This window comes from Carcharodon carcharias, chromosome 37 (assembly GCF_017639515.1).
Source record: "Carcharodon carcharias isolate sCarCar2 chromosome 37, sCarCar2.pri, whole genome shotgun sequence".
Lineage (NCBI taxonomy): Eukaryota > Metazoa > Chordata > Chondrichthyes > Lamniformes > Lamnidae > Carcharodon > Carcharodon carcharias.
This window is the reverse complement of record NC_054503.1, coordinates 5,786,494-5,794,239: the sequence shown is the minus strand read 5'-3', so window position 1 is coordinate 5,794,239 and position 7,746 is coordinate 5,786,494.

Sequence of the window (7,746 nt, the reverse complement as noted above, 5' to 3'; positions counted from 1 at the left end):
ACCCACTCTGTCTATAGTAATAACCCACTCTCTGTCTATAGTAATAAACCACTATCTGTCTACTGTAATAACCCACTGTCTATTGTAATAACCCACTCTCTGTCTATTGTAATTACTTACTCTCTGTCGATTGTTATAACCCACTCTCTGTCTATAGTAATAACCCACTCTCTGTCTATAGTAGTAACCCACTATCTGTCTATTGTAATAACCCACTGTCTATTGTAACAACCCACTCTCTGTCTATAGTAATAACCCACTCTCTGTCTATTGTAATAACCCACTCTCTGTCTATTGTAATAACCCACTCTCTGTCTACTGTATTAACCCACTCTGTCTACTGTATTAACCCAATCTCTGTCTATTGTAATAACCCACTCTGTCTATTGTAATAACCCACTGTCTTGTAATAACCCACTCTCTGTATATTGTATATACCACTGTCTTGTAATAATCCAATCTCTATTGTAATAACCCACTCTCTGTCTACTGTATTAACCCAATCTCGGTCTATTGTAATAACCCACTCTGTCTATTGTAATAACCCTCTGTCTATTGTAATAACCCACTGTCTTGTAATAACCCACTATCTGTCTATTGTAATAACCCACTGTCTGTTGTTATAACCCACTCCCTGTCTATTGTAATAACCCACTGTCTGTTGTTATAACCCACTCTCTGTCTATTGTAATAACCCACTATCTGTCTATTGTAATAACCCACTGTCTTGTAATAACCCACTCTCTGTCTATTGTAATAACCCTCTGTCTATTGTAATAACCCTCTGTCTATTGTAATAACCCACTGTCTTGTAATAACCCACTGTCTTGTAATAACCCACTGTCTTGTATTAACCCACTCTCTGTCTATTGTATTAACCCACTCTCAGTCTATTGTATTAACCCTTTGTCTATTGTAATAACCCACTGTCTTGTAATAATCCACTGTCTTGTAATAACCCACTCTCTGTCTATTGTATTAACCACTCTCTGTCTACTGTATTAACCCAATCTCGGTCTATTGTAATAACCCACTCTGTCTATTGTAATAACCCTCTGTCTATTGTAATAACCCTCTGTCTATTGTAATAACCCTCTGTCTATTGTAATAACCCACTGTCTTGTAATAACCCACTGTCTTGTAATAACCCACTCTCTGTCTATTGTATTAACCCAATCTCGGTCTATTGTAATAACCCACTATCTGTCTATTGTAATAACCCACTGCCTTGTAATAACCCACTCTCTGTATATTGTATTAACCCACTGTCTTGTAATAACCCACTCTCTGTCTATTGTAATAACCCTCTGTCTATTGTAATAACCCACTGTCTTGCAATAACCCACTGTCTTGTAATAACCCACTCTCTGTCTATTGTATTAACCCACTCTCTGTCTATTGTATTAACCCACTCTCTGTCTACTGTATTAACCCAATCTCTGTCTATTGTAATAACCCACTGTCTATTGTAATAACCCACTCTCTGTATATTGTATTAACCCACTGTCTTGTAATAATCCAATCTCTATTGTAATAACCTACTCTCTGTCTATTGTAATAACTCTGTCTATTGTAATAACCCACTGTCTTGTAATAACCCACTCTCTCTCTATTGTATTAACCCACTGTCTTGTAATAACCCACTCTCTGTCTATTGTAATAACCCACTGTCTTGTAATAACCCACTGTCTTGTAATAACCCACTCTCTGTCTATTGTATTAACCCTTTGTCTATTGTAATAGCCCACTGTCTTGTAATAACCCACTGTCTTGTAATAACCCACTGTCTTGTAATAACCCACTGTCTTGTAATAATCCACTGTCTTGTAATAACCCACTCGCTGTCTATTGTATTAACCCACTCTCTGTCTACTGTATTAACCCAATCTCGGTCTATTGTAATAACCCACTCTGGCTATTGTAATAACCCACTCTGTCTATAGTAATAACCCACTCTCTGTCTATAGTAATAACCCACTCTCTGTCTATTGTAATAACCTACTCTCTGTCTATTGTAATAACCCACTCTGTCTATAGTAATAATCTACTCTCTGTCTATAGTAATAGCCCACTCTTTGTCTATTGTAATAACCTACTCTCTGTCTATTGTAATAACCCACTCTGTCTATTGTAATAACCCACTGTCTATTGTAATAACCCACTCTCTGTCTATTGTAATAACCCACTCTATGTCTATAGTAATAACCCACTCTCTGTCTATGGTATTAACCCAATTTCTGTCTATTGTAATAACCCACTGTCTGTCTATTGTAATAACCCACTCTGTCTATAGTAATAACCCACTCTCTGTCTATAGTAATAAACCACTATCTGTCTACTGTAATAACCCACTGTCTATTGTAATAACCCACTCTCTGTCTATTGTAATTACTTACTCTCTGTCGATTGTTATAACCCACTCTCTGTCTATAGTAATAACCCACTCTCTGTCTATAGTAGTAACCCACTATCTGTCTATTGTAATAACCCACTGTCTATTGTAACAACCCACTCTCTGTCTATAGTAATAACCCACTCTCTGTCTATTGTAATAACCCACTCTGTCTATTGTAATAACCCACTGTCTTGTAATAACCCACTCTCTGTATATTGTATATACCACTGTCTTGTAATAATCCAATCTCTATTGTAATAACCCACTCTCTGTCTACTGTATTAACCCAATCTCTGTCTATTGTAATAACCCACTCTGTCTATTGTAATAACCCACTGTCTTGTAATAACCCACTCTCTGTATATTGTATATACCACTGTCTTGTAATAATCCAATCTCTATTGTAATAACCCACTCTCTGTCTACTGTATTAACCCAATCTCGGTCTATTGTATTAACCCACTCTCTGTCTACTGTATTAACCCAATCTCGGTCTATTGTAATAACCCACTCTGGCTATTGTAATAACCCACTCTGTCTATAGTAATAACCCACTCTCTGTCTATAGTAATAACCCACTCTCTGTCTATTGTAATAACCTACTCTCTGTCTATTGTAATAACCCACTCTGTCTATAGTAATAATCTACTCTCTGTCTATAGTAATAGCCCACTCTTTGTCTATTGTAATAACCTACTCTCTGTCTATTGTAATAACCCACTCTGTCTATTGTAATAACCCACTGTCTATTGTAATAACCCACTCTCTGTCTATTGTAATAACCCACTCTATGTCTATAGTAATAACCCACTCTCTGTCTATGGTATTAACCCAATTTCTGTCTATTGTAATAATCCACTGTCTGTCTATTGTAATAACCCACTCTGTCTATAGTAATAACCCACTCTCTGTCTATAGTAATAAACCACTATCTGTCTACTGTAATAACCCACTGTCTATTGTAATAACCCACTCTCTGTCTATTGTAATTACTTACTCTCTGTCGATTGTTATAACCCACTCTCTGTCTATAGTAATAACCCACTCTCTGTCTATAGTAGTAACCCACTATCTGTCTATTGTAATAACCCACTGTCTATTGTAACAACCCACTCTCTGTCTATAGTAATAACCCACTCTCTGTCTATTGTAATAACCCACTCTGTCTATTGTAATAACCCACTGTCTTGTAATAACCCACTCTCTGTATATTGTATATACCACTGTCTTGTAATAATCCAATCTCTATTGTAATAACCCACTCTCTGTCTACTGTATTAACCCAATCTCTGTCTATTGTAATAACCCACTCTGTCTATTGTAATAACCCACTGTCTTGTAATAACCCACTCTCTGTATATTGTATATACCACTGTCTTGTAATAATCCAATCTCTATTGTAATAACCCACTCTCTGTCTACTGTATTAACCCAATCTCGGTCTATTGTAATAACCCACTCTGTCTATTGTAATAACCCTCTGTCTATTGTAATAACCCACTGTCTTGTAATAACCCACTATCTGTCTATTGTAATAACCCACTGTCTGTTGTTATAACCCACTCCCTGTCTATTGTAATAACCCACTGTCTGTTGTTATAACCCACTCTCTGTCTATTGTAATAACCCACTATCTGTCTATTGTAATAACCCACTGTCTTGTAATAACCCACTCTCTGTCTATTGTAATAACCCTCTGTCTATTGTAATAACCCACTGTCTTGAAATAACCCACTGTCTTGTAATAACCCACTGTCTTGTAATAACCCACTGTCTTGTATTAACCCACTCTCTGTCTATTGTATTAACCCACTCTCAGTCTATTGTATTAACCCTTTGTCTATTGTAATAACCCACTGTCTTGTAATAATCCACTGTCTTGTAATAACCCACTCTCTGTCTATTGTATTAACCACTCTCTGTCTACTGTATTAACCCAATCTCGGTCTATTGTAATAACCCACTATCTGTCTATTGTAATAACCCACTGCCTTGTAATAACCCACTCTCTGTATATTGTATTAACCCACTGTCTTGTAATAATCCAATCTCTATTGTAATAACCCACTCTGTCTATTGTAATAACCCACTGTCTATTGTTACAACCCACTCTCTGTCTCTTGTAATAACCCACTCTCTATCTATTGTAATAACCCTCTGTCTATTGTAATAACCCACTGTCTTGTAATAATCCACTGTCTTGTAATAATCCACTGTCTTGTAATAATCCACTGTCTTGTAATAATCCACTGTCTTGTAATAATCCACTCTCTGTCTATTGTCTTAACCCACTCTCTGTCTATTGTCTTAACCCACTCTCTGTCTACTGTATTAACCCAATCTCTGTCTATTGTAATAACCCACTCTGCCTATTGTAATAACCCACTGTCTTCTAATAACCCACTCTCTGTATATTGTATTAACCCACTGTCTTGTAATAATCCAATCTCTATTGTAATAACCCACTCTCTGTCTATTGTAATAACCCTCTGTCTATTGTAATAACCCACTCTCTGTCTATTGTAATAACCCACTATCTGTCTATTGTAATAACCCACTCTCTGTCTATTGTAATAACCCACTATCTGTCTATTGTAATAAGCCACTGTCTTGTAATAACCCATTCTCTGTATATTGTATTAACCCACTGTCTTGTAATAATCCAAACTCTATTGTAATAACCCACTCTCTGTCTATTGTAATAACCCTCTGTCTATTGTAATAACCCACTGTCTTGTAATAACCCACTCTCTGTCTATTGTAATAACCCACTATCTGTCTATTGTAATAACCCACTGTCTTGTAATAACCCACTCTCTGTATATTGTATTAACCCACTGTCTTGTAATAACCCACTGTCTTGTAATAACCCACTCTCTGTCTATTGTATTAACCCACTCTCTGTCTACTGTATTAACCCAATCTCGGTCTATTGTAATAACCCACTATCTGTCTATTGTAATAACCCACTGCCTTGTAATAACCCACTCTCTGTATATTGTATTAACCCACTGTCTTGTAATAACCCACTCTCTGTCTATTGTAATAACCCACTCTCTATCTATTGTAATAACCCTCTGTCTATTGTAATAACCCACTGTCTTGTAATAAGCCACTGTCTTGTAATAACCCACTCCCTGTCTATTGTATTAACCCACTCTCTGTCTACTGTATTAACCCACTCTGTCTACTGTATTAACCCAATCTCGGTCTAATGTAATAACCCACTCTGGCTATTGTAATAACCCACTATGTCTATTGTAATAACCCACTCTCTGTCTATAGTAATAACCCACTCTCTGTCTATTGTAATAACCTACTCTCTGTCTATTGTAATAACCTACTCTCTGTCTATTGTTATAACCCACTCTGTCTATAGTAATAACCCACTCTCCGTCTATAGTAATAACCCACTATCTGTCTATTGTATTAATCCACTGTCTATTGTAATAATCCACTCTCTGTCTATAGTAATAATCCACTCTCTGTCTATAGTAATAGCCCACTCTCTGTCTATTGTAATAACCCTCTGTCTATTGTAATAACCCACTCTCTGTCTATTGTAATAACCCACTCTCTGTCTATTGTAATAACCCACTATCTGTCTATTGTAATAAGCCACTGTCTTGTAATAACCCACTCTCTGTATATTGTATTAACCCACTGTCTTGTAATAACCCATTCTCTGTATATTGTATTAACCCACTGTCTTGTAATAATCCAAACTCTATTGTAATAACCCACTCTCTGTCTATTGTAATAACCCTCTGTCTATTGTAATAACCCACTGTCTTGTAATAACCCACTCTCTGTCTATTGTAATAACCCACTCTCTGTCTATTGTAATAACCCACTATCTGTCTATTGTAATAACCCACTGTCTTGTAATAACCCACTCTCTGTATATTGTATTAACCCACTGTCTTGTAATAACCCACTGTCTTGTAATAACCCACTCTCTGTCTATTGTATTAACCCACTCTCTGTCTACTGTATTAACCCAATCTCGGTCTATTGTAATAACCCACTATCTGTCTATTGTAATAACCCACTGCCTTGTAATAACCCACTCTCTGTATATTGTATTAACCCACTGTCTTGTAATAACCCACTCTCTGTCTATTGTAATAACCCACTCTCTATCTATTGTAATAACCCTCTGTCTATTGTAATAACCCACTGTCTTGTAATAACCCACTGTCTTGTAATAACCCACTCCCTGTCTATTGTATTAACCCACTCTCTGTCTACTGTATTAACCCACTCTGTCTACTGTATTAACCCAATCTCGGTCTAATGTAATAACCCACTCTGGCTATTGTAATAACCCACTATGTCTATTGTAATAACCCACTCTCTGTCTATAGTAATAACCCACTCTCTGTCTATTGTAATAACCTACTCTCTGTCTATTGTAATAACCTACTCTCTGTCTATTGTTATAACCCACTCTGTCTATAGTAATAACCCACTCTCCGTCTATAGTAATAACCCACTATCTGTCTATTGTATTAATCCACTGTCTATTGTAATAATCCACTCTCTGTCTATAGTAATAATCCACTCTCTGTCTATAGTAATAGCCCACTCTCTGTCTATTGTAATAACCTACTCTCTGTCTATTGTAATAACCCACTCTGTCTATAGTAATAATCCACTCTCTGTCTATAGTAATAATCCACTCTCTGTCTATAGTAATAGCCCACTCTCTGTCTATTGTAATAACCCACTGTCTATTGTAATAACCCACTCTCTGTCTATTGTAATAACCCACTCTCTGTCTATAGTAATAACCCAATCTCTGTCTATGGTATTAACCCAATTTCTGTCTACTGTAATAACCCACTGTCTGTCTATTGTAATAACCCACTCTGTCTATAGTAATAACCCACTCTCTGTCTATAGTAATAAACCACTATCTGTCTACTGTAATAACCCACTGTCTATTGTAATAACCCACTCTCTGTCTATTGTAATTACTTACTCTCTGTCGATTGTTATAACCCACTCTCTGTCTATAGTAATAACCCACTCTCTGTCTATAGTAGTAACCCACTATCTGTCTATTGTAATAACCCACTGTCTATTGTAACAACCCACTCTCTGTCTATAGTAATAACCCACTCTCTGTCTATTGTAATAACCCACTCTGTCTATTGTAATAACCCACTATCTGTCTATTGTAATAACCCACTGTCTTGTAATAACCCACTCTCTGTATATTGTATTAACCCACTGTCTTGTAATAACCCACTGTCTTGTAATAACCCACTCTCTGTCTATTGTATTAACCCACTCTCTGTCTACTGTATTAACCCAATCTCGGTCTATTGTAATAACCCACTATCTGT